Raw genomic sequence first — 17,345 nt, forward strand, 5'->3', positions numbered from 1 at the left:
AAAAGGCCAGACATCCTTGGTATCACACTATTGCTCAGAGGTCGGAACAACACGAAATTGTAAAGTGTCTGGAATGTAAGAACACCTTAGATAATTTAACAATATATTGTTAGAATAGTCTAAACTACAAAGCATCATCAATTTGTTGATTTATGTAGCAAACTGAATGTGTGCTAGTTATATATTCTTAACCCTTACCGTCAAATCTAGAAACTAAGTGTGTTCATATAGAGAACAACAAATCAGAAAGTATAAGAAGTTGTGATGGTAGATCATAAAAGCATGTTACAAAGAATGCATAAGAAGAGTTGTCTTCAAATTGCATGATTATTATTTCCGTGAAAAAGAGATCTTACCAAAAAAACTGGCACAATAAACACAAGATATAAATCAATGAAATCTCAATATATTTTGCAAAATATTTCCTTGATAATTATGATTGAACATCATAGAGAGGCCCTTCGAACTTGCCTCATTCGCACAATTTTCAATGACTAGATTGTCCTAGTTGAGGGCTAAAGAACCAAATCAATTGTTGGCATTATGAATTAGGTGTTGTCCTTGATGGAAACCTACATGAGGAGTTGTCCTTGGTGACAACCTATTTGATGAATGGAATCCTACTTGATAAGTTGTTTCTTGATGAAAATCTACTTGTTAAAGGTATAAACATGATGTGTTTATAGATGTGATAGAATGAGTGGCAGTTCAGAGGAATGATAAAGTTGGAAGTTCAAAATATATATGTGGGTTCGTCAAGGCCAAGTAGCCTATACACACGAGTTTAGTGAAGAAAATTAGTGTTTGGTTTTTGCACATGGTATTCTAAATACCAGTGGTCCTTACCATGGTATTGGCCCTTAGTAATGAGTGTGACAATGGATATTGATCCCGTCAAAGATTACCACCAACACGAGTGTATTTTTTACAGTGGTATTGGATAAGATATAAACTATATAAAGAGGTGAAGATCAAAGTGCTAAGTGTGCAAGTGATGGAAATATTAGGAATAGTTATATCTAAAGAAAATATTCATGTTATGGGATTTTGATGCTTTTCTTGATCTAAACTAAGTATGCACTGAGAGTTTGAAGATGGATAAAATCCAATAGATCTGAAATAATTATGCATCGGTGAATGCAATGATTGATCAAGATCATGAGACCCGAAATGACTTTTCATTGTTTGATATGCTCATGGATTGATTGGATCTAAGTACTGACACATGTTTTTATCTCTGAATATTATGATTTGGGTATTTCTAAAGTTGTTAAGAGCGACACAATTTTAGGTCAAAATTTGTAGAAATAAAAAGTTATTGATTTGAAAATACTAATTCACCCCCTCAGTATTTTTCCCAACATCAATTTCCATTGTACTAACCATAACATAGACAACAACCAACAATTTTAGATAAACTCCATTTTATTCACGTGTTTGTTTTGTGCTTACAATTGTAGGAGCAATAGTTACAAAGCAAATAAAAAACAATACAAAAAATGTATTGAGATCATACAAATCTACCACAGACCTCAACTCCCTAAGAGCTAGACCAACCTGCAAAATTAACAGTAACAAATCAATTATACAACCAACTTACTAAACATTTAAAGGAAAGCTCAAAATTAGATATATCAATAATCAACTGAAAATCAGTCCACATTCTATCTTGCTTATTGATATTTGACGATTTCACTAAAGAAATGCAAAAATTACTAACAAAACCATTCTATTTTATCAATCCATCCAAATTTTAAACTCAACTATTGTTAAAAATACATGATTTCATATTATTGAATAGGATTTTTGGTAGCAATGATCATAATCACATATGTAAAAACAACCTCCCTTGGACTATTTGCATGAAAGGAAAAAAGATCATTGTTTCTACCATTTACGACGAGAGACAAGTATTATAGAGACAAGAAGCTACTATTTGAAAAGTGGCATATACCATATTCAAAGCTATGGACACACGGTATCTAAACAATAAACTACTAAGTAATGAAATACAAACTGGTTAGTAACTATAATAATCTTGTAGTTTAAAATCTTCCCAGGAACAAATATATCAGAATGGAAAAATAACAGTTAATATGTGAAGTTGTGAATAGTTCTAAAACAATAATTAGATTGTGAAAAAGATCTTTGCATAAACAACATGAAAAATGAACCAGGGACATGAAATTATACATATAAATCAATAATTGTGAATTTCAATAGATGAAGTAGCTTACTTGAGCTGAAGTAGCTTACTTGAGCTATAATATAGGTAGCTAGAAGAAGACCAAATATTGTTGCAAAGAAGAAAATGTGATAAGGTACATCCACAATTGGCGATTCCATATTTATGAAAATGTTTGATAACATTGGTTTTATCCCTAAGAAGAGCATATAGTTCAACAATCTTTCCATGCATTGAGCTACCTATAATAAAGGCAAAGTTAAAAATAATAGATGGAACTTTGGAATTATATTTCCTAATATCATATTAATTATAAAACAAGTCCATATTTTTATTAACTATAATTGTTATGAAATTTAGCATTTCAAGGATTAATGAGCAAAAGGATGTATAACCACTGTATAACAATTAATAGCAAGCATTTCCAAGTAGTTGGTGGTTAGTTTTCTCCTCGAGATAGCATAAGATAATGTAATGATACCAATGACATTAGTGACAAATTTCTACAACACCTACATGTTTGGTTGTAAAATAAGTAGATCATTCCTATATAATGGAGGAATTTCAATTCCCCTTCCCCCACCAGAAGTTAATGATGACAAACAAGATTTAAATAGGATGTGAGAGGAAAAAACCAAAAATGATATTGGGGAGGTTAGCAGAGGTGTCACTATTGTCAATATGCATATAGTCAGTAAGTATCTAATAAAGTACGAAAAAATGTATAATTAAGATTGGAAAATCGTTAATTTCTCTGGCCACAACCAAATAGCAATGGACCTCCCAATCAATTTTGACAAGAAATAATAGGATGATGCACCAACAGTTGCAGTAAATAAAACCAAGGCCATGACCTTGGTTTCTCCAAAGAGTTCCCCTGGAAGTGACAAGAATATGGTAAAAGGAACCATAAATGTCTGCATAAAAATGTATGTGGCATAATAGCCGAGTATAAACTAAGTTGTGTTGTCTCTGGTATAGTTTCCAAGATGGACTCTACAAATAGAAATATCAGAAATTAATATATTTTAAAATTGAAAAAAAATAATAATTAAAAAAATACTTTAATAGAAAAATGCATTTAAATGTTCCACTCTACATGTATGAGCCAATTATCTAAATATGTAGATATAACATTGCACTACTGAAAATGAAAACATGTACAAGCTAAGAATATAAGCTCATATGCGACAAACTACACAGTTTTTAAACCACACAGATTTAGTGATATTTTCAAGTAGGATACATTTGCACAATCTGGAACAAATCGAAACAATGATTTACAACTTGCATAGTTAGAAAGTAGAAAACAACCCACCTACTTACTAATGGTCAAAATGCACATATAGAAAAATATTCACACTCAACTAAAAAGTCAAAATGCTCATATAGAAAAATATTCACACTCAACTAAAAACCTAATACCAGAATAGAGAAAAACACATAAGAGAAAAATAAAACAAATGAACATGACAAATGTAACCATTCCCATTTCACATCCAAGCAACCAAATTGTTCCCAAACAACTCGTAACACTTTTTCTAATAATCATGCAATTTGAAAATTCAACTCAACCAAACACTCAAAATAGTGCAAAAGCTTATAGAATAAGTGATATGATGGCAAAAACTCGAGTAAATTCATCAACTCTCTTCACTTGGACTACAAGGATCACATATATTAGGCACCAAATCACCATACCTAGTAATGGTTAATATGTGAACTTAAGCATGTTATGAGGTCATATGGATCCATTGGAAATATAGTACTCTATTTTTTATTTTTATACCTAACCCTTTTGATAAGAGGTATAGGAGAAAGAACCTAAAAAGATAAGGAAGCCTTGGGATGATATTGAAATGAATAGACTCATTTTCTCATGTCATTGGGTTTGTTTACTTAAAATCCTTCATTTTATTCATGCAAGAAAATCAAGAACACAAAGAAAAGGAAAGGGTTGCAGTTTTCCATAAAAACACAGCACAAATGATAAGTAAGAAGATATATTGTTGAGCAAATGATGAATAATCACTTCTATCATAGGAAGACATAAATGTCTCATAAGAAAAACAATGAACAAAATGGTTATGTTATTATATGTTTTCTTTTATTCCTAAAATAGTACAATATCTAGATACATACAATCTATAAATCTGCAACTTTTTGTGTAGTGTGTTGTTGATGCCATTTTTCAATTACACAACTGAGGTCTAAAAAGGAACATTTTTGGGGGCCAAGTAACATATTAAGACATAATTTATTTCTATGAACTATTAGGTTATAAATTTTATTTTTCTAGTAAAAGAAGAGAACTAACAATCTTGACAGGGAAGTTTGACAACTTTTTTGGTTTTCTAGGACTCGAGCCTAATCTTTTTATGACCAATGATTTCAACGCCTTGAACCTTTTGAAGCTACCAATATTCTTTTAAAATCATTGACCATCAAAATCACACAACCTTAATAACTCTTGAAAAGTGTGATGAAATATTTTGAATTCAAAGTTGGTATGGGAATCTGTAAATATTCTTTACATAAAGGAAACTTGGTTGAGAATGGGTTCGAAGGTATTGTCTCAGCCCTGAAGCACTCGTCCTAAAAATTGCATTTCAACATTCATAATGTAAGTGTATAATAATAAATCAAGAGATACAGGCCCAGTGCGAATTCAATAGTATCTTGCAACAAAACTAACTGGTCTTGATTTCCACAGCATCTATAAGATCCACTATATTGCTACTATTGCATTTGAAAACTTGAGTTTTCTATAAATTATTAAGGCCTACATGTTGATAAATTGGGCTTTTATTGACAACAACTTGCCTGGGAATAAAATTAATGAATATTTGAGAAAGAAACTTTAGTCCTTCTTTAAAGCTCTCTACCATAGCAGTGCCAAACTTTCAAACTAAGGGCATCTTAGGAAAACAAAAATAAAAACTCATGAATATTCACGCAAGATATAATTAACGATGGCTCAATAAATATAAGGCAAAGAAATAGATGAAAATTACTTGAGTAATCAGAGATCTGGAATACTCTAAGGAAGATTAAGGATTTCATACTCTTCTTCCAACTTTGTCAGATATATACTTAGGAGACCTATATAAAATAACATGAAAACTATAAGGGAAACTACAATCTCCCACTGTGTCAAATGAAACCTGCCCTTAGGTTTCCCATCATGTAATTTTCACTCGTTGGTGACAAAGTCTTTCCACTCTCTTCATCCTTTTGCCTAGAAGTGTCGATTGTTAGAATTCTGGAACCTTTGTCATTAGGGAAGGTATGTATGAACAATTGGATGCTTCAACCTTCATGGTGGGATTTTGACACCATTGGTAAAGGTGGAAAGCTTCTAAATCTTGACTTCATTGTCATTAAATTGATAATGATAAATCAATTTTAATATTTCTGATTCACCTCATAGAATGCAAGGATTAATATTCAGAGACACATACTACACTGTCATAATCCATATGACCTTTGAATATTTATTTTGTTGATCTATGAGCATCCTAAGTAAACACCATAATAGGACAAGTTGATCCTTATCCGAACCTAAGTTTCTGCAAAAACTGATTCCACCACAGAAAATAAAAAGTGGATGTGATTTAAGCAACACCATCAAAGAGATCAAAAAACTGTAAAATATGCAGTCACTTAAAATGATTTATTTCTGGGCAAAGATGGTGTTATAGTCACAATTATCAGTGCATAAATATAAATTCTCCATGAAAAAAAATGTTTCCAACTCCGCAAAAGAATGGAAGAAGTAAAATTTAACACCTACAGGCTCATAAATTGCACTGCTTTAAGCCTGTTCTGATCGCTTATTCAAAACTCCCACTCCCAAATTTTTTATTCCAAACCCTAATTGCCACAAACCCTAGTTTTGTTAATAATACCAGCAACAAAAAAAACTAAAACCTCAAAAAACTATATAGTTTTAGAGATAACATTTAGCTTATGTTCATACAAAGAAGATCCTTACAGTAATTTCCAACTATACAAAAAAATCACATTATATCTATACAAAAAAATCACATTATATCTCTTCCAAACCCTAGTGTCTCCAAACTATGCTTCCTGACCCTCAGGATAAAAACCAATATCCATTTGACAACCTCTTAAAGCTAATAATTCATACAAAATGAAGCCACGAAACCACAAAATATCATATAAATAAATCAATCCCTTGGCCTTACTTCCACCACCTCACAAAGAAAGGGAACGTAAACAAGCCACAAATAAAAATGTGACAGAAACCCGCTGAATTTAATGAAGATCATCCATTCCACATTTCATTTAGTTGTTCGACTAATATCGGTGCACAATGCTAAGTAGGGTTCACTTCCAAGCAATAAATTCTCCGAGAGAAACCTTCTGAATGATCCCCTCCATAACACAATTGCTCACATACATGGAAATCAGTCAATAAATCTAGAGGAATTCATGTATGGGCATGAACAATGAAATAAAAATGAAGAAACCCTACGCTCGAAACCATAACAGGTTGAAGAGAAATTCTCACAAATCAAAGGATGGAATTGACAATGGCAGAATTGTCGTGGCCAAGGTATCAGTGACTGGTGAATAATTGTTATTGCAGAGCTTGCAACTTAGAAGTGACAGAGTGAAACTGAGAAATTACTCCCATAACCGCAAACCTCCATCCTCCGCCGTAGATCTAACCCTAATGCATCAGTGTCATCGACCAAATCCGTAATAGTTGGCAGTGTTGGAAGTATTGAATCCTAACATCATGATAGTCCAAATGGGACATGCAACTAGCCCCTCATTAAAAAATTCTCGTATTCTTATGCCAACCCTTGTAAAATGGCCTAGGCATGCGACGACGTGATGAGCTTAGCCCATTAGAAAAAACAAAAGGCTAATGTTAACATTAGCCAAACCAAAAAAATTTCCTTTGATGTTTCGTAAGGACATAAGAAATGCATGCGAGCGGAAACTATATGTCATTGCTATGCAATGACATGATAAATAATTTTATAATTTTTCAGAATTGTGTAAGATTAATGGTTATAACTACTTCTATATATATTTAAGATTTACATGTATTTTCTAGATATTTTAACTGACCATCTCAACAAACAAATTTCCGTACTAATATGTCATACTTTTGAAGTTTGTTTCGCAGAGTAGTATAAACAAGTGAGGATTTGGCCTCCAAAAGAATAGTTTTTTGGCGTGAATGTGATGAATCCTTGTGATTTTTTTTAAATCCAAGTTAGAGCTGTTATGTTTTAGAATTTCAAGTGTTCCACCGTTTTCTTGAGGAAATTGAAAATAATTTCACCACTAAAAAACCACTCAAATATTTTCAGTTTTAGATTTTTGAAAATCACGAGATTCCGTGGAAAAAATGCACATCCTTGAGAAATTATCACCTACCTAGAAATTTTCGTTTCGATTATTATGTTGCTACTTATGTAGTGACATCTATTATAAGTTCCAATCTACCAATTTATCTATAGTTGTGCAGTTTTTCAAATTTCTATTGTTAACAATAGTCTTTTCGCTGAAATTTTTGCATGATGCCAGCACGATGTTGCATCCTCGGCTGCAGATTTCGAGGGTCGACATCATCCTACCATGCAGGATAGATTAGATTTAACATTGTAGGTACAGGGAAAGGTACATGATCCAAACTTAAATAGGAACGCAACAACTTACATATATAATCATAAACACACAGATGCAATAGAAAAACACTTCATTTCATTAATAGAAAAATACTGAACTATGCTTATAAACATAATGGAAATAAGATAGCTCGGGCGATGATAGCTTATCTTTGAGAAGAGATGTGATAGCTACATGCCTTTGAAATGTGTTACAATGAGGCTCAAGGGCCTATTTAGTAGTGGAAAATGTAATAAAACCCTAAACAACCAAAACGCTAACCCTAGGAGATGTAACACCAAGAGTTTGTGGGCCTCGTTGGGGTTAGTTGGGCAACCAACTTCCTTGGGTCGTAACTTGGTGATATTATCCCCATTTGGTGTGTACGATGCCTTGTTGGAAAGGCCTCGTTGAGTACTACAGGTTTCTCCACAAGCCCTTTCCTACGGCTATGAGTTTGCTGAGGACCACAAAAAATCTTCGTTTAGGGGGTCAAAACTGCTCTGGAAGTTTAGGACCTGAAAAAATGCTAAAAATAGTAAATGCTGAAATGAACAAGGAAACTTATGAAAATTATTGGGGAGTCTAGGTGGAATAGGCAAGTGGCCACCAATATCCACCTAGATCATTCCTACAGCCTTAGGAATAAATGGTCCCCATCGTGTGTAGAGCATCCATGAGGTGAGGAAATTTCTGTTGAACCTGGTCCCTGGTGAACCACTTGCTCTGGTGAAGGAGTTGGCCTTCTTTGACAACTCGATATAATTGTATCCTCCATTAGTGAGTGTTGTTGATCTGTGTGTCCATGATCTAATCAGTTGTGGCCTGTTCCATGCAGTCCGGGTTGAACTCTACTGGTGTGAGTTGTTATGCAATGTAAGATGTGTCCAATAATGGTGGAAATTATGGCCGAAGGCGATCTACATAGAAAATTGGGTGTAAACCAAGAAACAGTGGGATGCTAAGCTAGAAGGAATTGTCAACAACGACCTTGGTGATGGTGTATGGCCCATATCAAAGGAGGTGAAGCTCGTGGTGGGGTGTAGCAAGGCGCTCCTTCTACAAATGTAGCCAAACTTTGTTGCCCACCTGGAACTTATGCGACACTTGATGTTGATCATAACGCTTCTTGTACTTATCATTGGCTTTATCCAATATATAATGGACCTGTTGGCGTATGTGTTGAATGCACTAAATGAAGTTGTTAGCCCTTTTAGCTTCGGACTGAACGTGAGCTGAATCTACCTGATTGGCTACAAATGGTATGGCTACATCAATGGAGCATAATGGCTGAAATCCCAGCCCTATCTGAAAGGGGTTGTGCCTTGTTGAGCTGTGGAGAGATTTGTTGTAGCTGTGTTAGAAATAGGGGAGACTTTCATCCCACGTGTGTGGATTCTTGGAGATGTACATGTAAAAAATGCGTACGATCATCCTGTTGACAACCTCTGTTTGGGCATCAATTTGGGGATGGAAAGCCATGGACTTAGTAAGTTTTGTATCCAGCATTGACTAGAGACTTGACCAAAATTCACTTAGGAATTTGTTGTCCCAATTTGAGACAATGGACTATGGGATCCCAAAGTGTACCCACACTTGCTCAAATAAGAGCTTAGTAGTGTCCTCTACTATGATACTCTTCTTGCAAGCCGCCATGATGACCATCTTAGAGAGTCTGTCGACGACCACGAAAACACAATCATTTCCATGCTTAGTATAAGGAAGGTCCGGCATGTAATCCATGGATACAGATTCCTAAGGCCGGCTAGGAGTAGGTAGAGGAGTATACAGACCTTGCTTCTTGATGGTTGGTTTGGGAATGGCATAGGCGGTGCAATATCTAATGTACTTCCCAACAAACTGATGAAGTTTCAGCCAATAAAAATACTTATGCAATCCACCATTGTTTTCTCTACTCCGAAATTTCTAGGGACCCAATTGTAGTGTGCCTCCCAAATAATCTTGGCATGCTCACTTGAAGGAACATATATGTGTCCCAGGTGGAATAACAGTGCATCGTGAAGGTGAAAATTTGGAACTTTCTTCCCTTCAGGGAGTGTCTGGTATATGATACTGAATTTTGGATCACTCTTGTAAATATACGGCCATCTTAGTGTCTCATACCCACAGGAGTCGAGCACAATGATAAGCCCCACTACTAGTGGTTGGTTGAGGAAATCAAGGAAGTTATTGGTGCTTCCCTTCTTATACTTAATGTTCAAATGGAACTGTTGGAGATAGGTGGATCATTTCTTATAGCAATAATTCTACAACTTCCCTTGTGTCGTATGAACTGTAGAGGTAAGTGGTCTGTGTGGATGATCGTTTCCTTCCCCAGAATGTAATGCTTCCATTAACGGAAGACCTACACAATGGAATGCATTTCTTTATCATAACTGGGGTACTTTCAGATTGTGTCTGAAAGTGTGTCACGATGGTAAGCCACTGGATTCCCATGTTGAGTAAGAACTGCACCAATGGCATAGTTAGAGTCATCTGTCTCAATCTTAAATGGTTGTTGCAGGTATGGTAATGTGAATACTGGTGTAGAATAGAGGAAATTATTCAACTCAGAGAATATGTTTTGTTGGGTTTCCTACCAAAAAAAAATTCTTTCGCTCCTCCCTTGGTGACTTGACTTAAAGGCTAAGTGATATGAGAGAACCCCAACACAAACCTACGATAAAAATTGGCAAGACCCAAAAAGTTGTGGAGCTCTATTAGATTGGTTGGGGATGGACAATCCTGAATGACTTGCATATTGGATGGATCCACATGTACACCCTGCTCATCAATGATGTATCCGATATATTGAACCTGGGACAGCCCAAAGGTGCATTTCTACAAGTTAGCACACAACTTGTGTTGTCGCAGGGTTTGAAGGACCTCTCAAATATGGTGGAGGTGCTCTTCCCAACTTTTGATGAAGATCAAGATGTCATCTAAATACACCACCACTATTGCATTTGTGAAGGGTTGCAAGATGTCATCCATCAGTCTCATGAAGGTTGCAGGAGCATTCTTTAATCTTAACGACATGACCAACCATTTGAAAAGACCCTCCTTGGACTTGAAGGAAGTCTTCCACACATCGAAGGGTTCGATAGGCACCTCGCGATAACCTAAATTCAAGTCAATCTTGCTAAAATATTTGGCCCCTTTGAGCTAGTCCAGAAGATCATAAATCTGCAAGATTGGATACATATTCTAGACAATGATATTGCTCAGTGCCCGATAGTAAATATAGAGCCTTCAAGTCCCATCCTTCTTTTGTACCATTACAATCAGGCTCCCACAAGGTGATGATATTCGACCGATGTTCCTTTTTCACAATAGTTCCTGAATATGCCTCTTGATCTCATAGTTCTCCAGAACAGAGCATCGATAGATCGGTCCATTGGGCAGTGACGCGCCTAAGGTCAGATTGATGGAGTGCTTGACCTGATAATGTAGAGGTACCCCTATGGGTGAGGTGAAAATATCCCTGTACTCCTCCATGACCTTTTCTATCTATTGTTACTGTTAGAGGAGCCCTGCCTGGAAGCCGTGGCCATAACCTTATTCTTACCCTAGGGGCGAATCATAAGGAAAACAAATTTCTTGGTCTAGCAAATGATCTTAATACATTTCTTTGTAGTGATCAAAGAGATGGTGGTAGGCAAGGCTACCTCCGGTATCCTATACAACTTATTAGCCAAAGTAATAATCACAGAGCGAGGTCTAGAATCATATACAACATGTTGCTTCCACAAGTATGGTTGTCTTAACAATACATCACAAAATTCAAGAGGAGAAAAGTCACATAGTACCTCATCCGTGAAGGGCTTGATGCTATAGGGAAGGCAACATTGTTGGCTAACACGAAGATCTCATCCTTGGTGAAGCCACCAGATGGTGTACGACTGTGGATGTCTTGTAGTAATTAGGCCCATCCTCTTCATGACCTATACTGAAATGAGGTTCTTTTGGCTCCCGCTGTCGAAAATGAATTGCAGTAGAGAACACTTCACCCAAATTTGTGAGTGGAAGAGGTGTTCCCCCTCCTCGGGATCATTAGGCTCAATCTTTTGGATCTTGGTGGTGGCCATGGTGGTACTGGGCACAACATCAATGATCTGCTTCCCTTTGTTAGTTCCCTTATAGGGTTCTGATTCAAAGTTGGAACCTGTTTCTAATTTAGAAGCCTTCAGCTTGACCATAGGGTGACTACTTGGCCCGACACTCACTTGTATTGTGAGTGGAGCTCTTATGGAACTCACACCATTTTCCTGTGTCCTTCTTCGTCTTCATGGTGTTGTTATTTTCTTTCATATTCGGCAGATGTCCTGTGTAGCCCTGCCTTGGCTTGGTCCTTTGTTCTATGGTTTGGGGGCGCCCTTTCCTTGTTTTGGATTTGTAGATCAAAAGTCCCGCTTCTTTTGTTTAAACTTCTGCTCAATCTTGACAATGTACTGATACTTCGTGTTGAAAGAGGAAATGTCCAGGAACTCCATCTCATCCTGGATCTACTTGTGTAGACAACGACGATACTTGAGCACCAAATGCCACTCAATATCTTTGATACTTAGCTTCGTGCGAAGGGTATGGAAAATATTTGTGAACTCTCGCACATTTTGGTCCCTTCCCTACCATAGTGGGGTCCACTTTATGTATTTGTATTCATAGCTCTAGACAGGGTAATATTGTTCCTTGATGGTGCCTCTGAAATAATTCCAAGTGGGTGTAGTTGAAAACAATGAGGGTTCACTGTCGTTCTTTTGTTCACAGTAGGTTTCCCACTAGTCCTTGACATGTGGGGAAGCTTTGAGAAGTGCAAAAGTAATATTTTCCTGATTGGAAAAGTCATGAAATGAAAAGTATCCTTCCAACAGATTTAACCATTTATCTATGACATCTTCATCTATTAGACCTTCGAATATGGGAATATTGAAGTTAAATTATAGCTTAAAACGAGTGGCGCCTCCAGAGTGGCTGCTAGATGAAGATGCATCACCTTTGGGTAGCCGTCGAAGGATTTGGGCAAAGTTATCCATCATCACGTCCCTCTGTCGCTCGAGGGATTCCTCGAGAAAAATTTCGAAAGGATCTCCTACCCACTCATCTTTCTTTTCTTCCACCATGGGAGGTCGTCGGGTTTTGCGAGGTTGATCTTGTAATGGTTCATCCAGATCAAGCCCTAACTTCTTATACCCTCACCTTGTTGGGGGCATGCAAAGAAAAATATAGAAAGAGAAAACCGCTCTAATACCATTGATCCAAACTTAACAAGAACACAACAACTTACAAATGTAATGATAAACAAAAAGATGCAATAGAAAAACACCTCATTTCATTAATAGAAAAATATTGAACTATGCTTAAAATTAGAATGGAAATAAGATATCTTGGGCGATGGTAGCTTATCTCTGAGAAGAGATTTGGCAGCTACATGCCTATGAACCATGATACAATGAGGTTGAAGTGCCTATTTATGATTGGAAAAAATAAGAAAACCCAAAGCAAACAAAACCCTATCCCCAAGAGATGCAACACCAAGAGTTTGTGGGCCCCGTTGGGGTTAGTTGGGAAGCCAAATTCCCGGGGTCGTAACTTGGTCATATTATCTCCGTTTGGCACGTACGATACCTTGTTGGAAAGGTCTCGACAAGTACTATAGGTTTCACCACAGGCCCTTACCAATGGCTACAGGCCTGGCACAAACCCCAAAAAAACACCATTTATGGGGTCAAACCTGCTCGAGAAGTTCAAGACCCAAAAAACTGTTAAAAATAGTAAATGCTTAAATGGACAAGGAAACATATTAAAGTTACTGGGGGGTCTATGGGGAATAGGCGAATGGCCACCAATATCCACTTGGATCAATACAACTGGGAGTTAACTTGGGCTGATTTTCGAGTTCTCTTTGTCATTAAACTCTGGTTTAGTGGGTTTTAAGTGTTAAATACATTTCCAGTTCAAGTTTCAATGGTTTGGATGCAATTCTGTAGGATTAAACCAATATTTAGTAACCAAATATATGTTGTAGGTCAGACCATATTTTCATTTGCAGAAATCCTATGGGTAGGGTGCGAACCCAGATTCCATATGTTCTAGTTTTAAATTCTCTGCTGACCCTAGTTCCATGATTTTTAGTAGTGGTTATGGTGAAGATTTCCCAGAATTTACTCTAAAACCTACGAAGTTAAGGGTATAGAGATATTTGCTTTTTTAGAAGTCTCATGAGTAAGGTGGTGGGTTTGATTGCACACCATCTTGTTTTAGATAGTTAGGGGGTCAAAGTTCTATTGAAATACACATCTAACTCATGAAGAAGATAATTTTGACCTTAGTCACGCATGACACATTGCGATGCCAAAAGTTGACGCATGTTTGCATTTTAGCAGCTTCATGTATGTGGGGTTTTTCATGCCTTTTACATTTAGTCAATTGTCATAGGGAACATAGCTTCTATTAATTTGTTTTTCAAAACACTAAATTTCATGGAATAAAAGTTATACTTTAAGGGATGGGAGATTACAATCTCAAATAGTTTCCAACTAGAAAAACAAAAACATAAAAGAGTTGATGGAAAAATTCAAGTTTCAATGGTATTGGAGAGCTTTTGAGACCAATGTTACTAGTATTATGAGTTTCCAATTGTGGTATCTTGTAATGTATGTCATTCCTAAATATTATGCATAGAGGAACATGTTTGAGCCATAGTTGTGAGAGCACGTTTAAAAAAAAATCAAATTTAGAATAGGGGCATCTATCTCCATTTCAGTTTTTTTGGAGTTAGAGGAAACTTGTAGTTGACGCTGAGACAAACTTCATGGTTGGGAAGTCGACGTATCTTTGGAGAATAATCATAAGGAAAAGGCCGAGATTTGAGCCATCTTGGAAAAGGCTGAAGTCTGAGTATTCTTGAAGTTGTAACTGACGTTTAAGTTAGTTGTTTTTTACTTTCGTAATTTATGAACCATATTCAGATTGTTTTATTATTTAGACATGCGCTAACGGGTTCATATCTTTTAAGCATTTTAATCCTATTTTTTTTATTTTTTATTTTTTATTTTTTTCAAATTTTTATTTTTTTAATTTTGTATGTAGTTTTTGGATTTTTTTTATCTTAAACTTTTAGATATAAAGGATAATAATCTTTGTTTAAAATTGCTTTAAATAAATGTCTTATAAAATTAATTCTTTGAATTTATTTATTTGTTGATAAAACAATAAGGTATTTTAAATTACATTTATTAAATAATATGTTATGTGAAAAAATAAAATAATAAATTATAGAAACATATGTTTGTTTTGTGGGCTTTCGTAGAAGCAAGTCGGAGGTCGGGCTCACTAGGAGGTCAGAGGTGGTCGTTGTAAACGCGCGTAACTATAAACATAAATTCATTTTTTGCCCCTATTGAAAGCTAATCGGAGGTCGACGCCCACTATGAGATAGGAGGTTGACATTGTCATTTGAATGGTCTCTCTAGACACTCCTAACTACTGACACTCCTCGGTGAATCAATCTCAAAATATAGGTTCACTACTATTATTATTATTATTTCTTATAAATGGCTTAAATGAGGTCTATAATGAAGTTTATCATGAGTTGATATGCTATAAATTAAATATTAAATGTTTTAGAAAAATAATTTGTTGACTTTATTTCTTTATTTATAAAAGAATAAAGTATTTTAAATTAAATGATTATATAATATGTTATGTGAAAAAAAACAAATTAATTATAGACACATATGTTTTTTTTGTATGGCCTTTTGTTGGATTGAGGGGGTTTGACCTAGATTTAGAGTTAAGTAGCCAAACAAATCCTTATAATACTGGCCCTTTCGGCAACAGTCCACAGAGTGCAGACTGAGGCCTCACCCGAAGCAGTATGGAGGGATGCTGGAACCAAGTTTCCGCACCCTTGAGATGTATGAGGGGTCGGTTTAGTCCAACTATGAATACCTTCATGCAGGTCACTTCGCACGCTGTCCTGACCTTAGAGACCTTCGTGATCCGTTATAATCACCTTCACGTAGCCCTAACCATGGGCTAAGGTGATTTCACGTTGCCCTAGTAGCGATCTACACTACTTCCCCAAGTTATACCACAAATCTTACCTTTCTTCTTATAAGAGTTATTTATCTTCGCGTTAATAGATACTTAATATTATATTCACTTTATCAACAAATTCATATAAGTTCGTGCATCATATAAACAATAGAAATGAAATTTATATTTGATACATTCAATGCAAAAAACAGGAAAAAGATACACAGAAATGATGTAAAACTTCTCTTTATTACTTCTCCAAAGGTTACAGACTCAACTCGCCCTGGGCGCTCAGCTACCGGGGTCCGTGCACTCAACTACAGACTACTATGCCTCTGTACACTCAACTGTAGAGCCTTCTCCTACTCTACGACCCAAAGACTTGACTCTCCACTAAGATAAGACTCAATTCTTCATCGTTCATTCATGACTATCCCTCCGTTATTTACAACTTAGAGCCTTGCTCTATTTATACAATCCCATGGTCCTCCAACCATGGGTAGATATCTAAAGCCGAAATTACATTACAAAAATGAGGGCGGACAATGCTATGACTCATTTACAATCTTCGCTCTCCGTGCCCACAAAACGCGGAGTCTTTACATCAGATTTGGTCAAAATCTAGGCTTTAAGTCCCAAAACTTGCCTTGGGGGATCCCACGCCCAACAGGCCCCCAATACAAACATCATGACTCACCCTCAAGTCACTCTGTCAGTGCAGAGATATTCACATGGAGACCTCCCAAGTCTGTCCAAACTGCTGCAAGATCGACAACACACTGAGAAACTACCTGCTCTATTTCCTAGACTTGTAGTTCATAGACTGCTGAATTGCTTCCATGCATCTCCTCCTGTGTTCCCTAGATCTACACGAGCTTGGCTTCGATCGGGGTTGTAATGACGAATGCCTCATCAATCCAAGGATGGAAGTGCACCTTCAAAACCGCTTCTTTATTTTGTGCCGCATCTACCCGCTCCTTAAGCTCTTTGGCCTATTGCATCCGCGCAAGCCTCTATGTAAGGGTCACCATCTGCGCGGTCCCTTGTATATCATCATACTGTTGTTGCAGCTCGCGTGCCTCTGTTTCTAAGTGCTGTATGTTCAGGTCCTCCTGCAGAGTGGTGAGGACCTCAAACGACTCTTCCAACATTTTGATGCAGTCCTTCACTGCATTGTTGATCTCATCCATCCTTGATGTAATGGCACTAGCATGTTGTTCCCTCACCTATTGAGGAGTTGAAGGTTGCACCTTCAATCGCAGCTCTGCTATCTGAAGGTTTAGCTCCAGCTAAACCTTAGCAATCTCTTCTCACACCTCGTGCACCCCTCATGCTAACCTCACGATGTGTGCCTCTACTAGTGCCTCTACTGGGATGGCCAAGTCAGGGAACATCTGGCAGGCCTCCTCAACCACTTGCACCATATTCCAGTTTTGCGCCACTACCTCGTAGCACTGCAGGCTTAGTTGTTCCATAT

The 17,345-nt window shown here is 36.6% G+C and overlaps 1 pseudogene; it reads right to left on the bottom strand.

The window, feature by feature from the left end:
* Nucleotides 1-1,425: 1,425 nt before the first annotated feature.
* Nucleotides 1,426-17,058, bottom strand: LOC149154909 (putative membrane protein At4g09580; annotated as a pseudogene).
* Nucleotides 17,059-17,345: the final 287 nt, after the last annotated feature.

This window comes from Pinus tabuliformis, chromosome 9 (genome assembly GCF_031772625.1).
Source record: "Pinus tabuliformis cultivar Carrire ecotype Pingquan chromosome 9, CPIR1, whole genome shotgun sequence".
NCBI classification, from domain to species: domain Eukaryota; kingdom Viridiplantae; phylum Streptophyta; class Pinopsida; order Pinales; family Pinaceae; genus Pinus; species Pinus tabuliformis.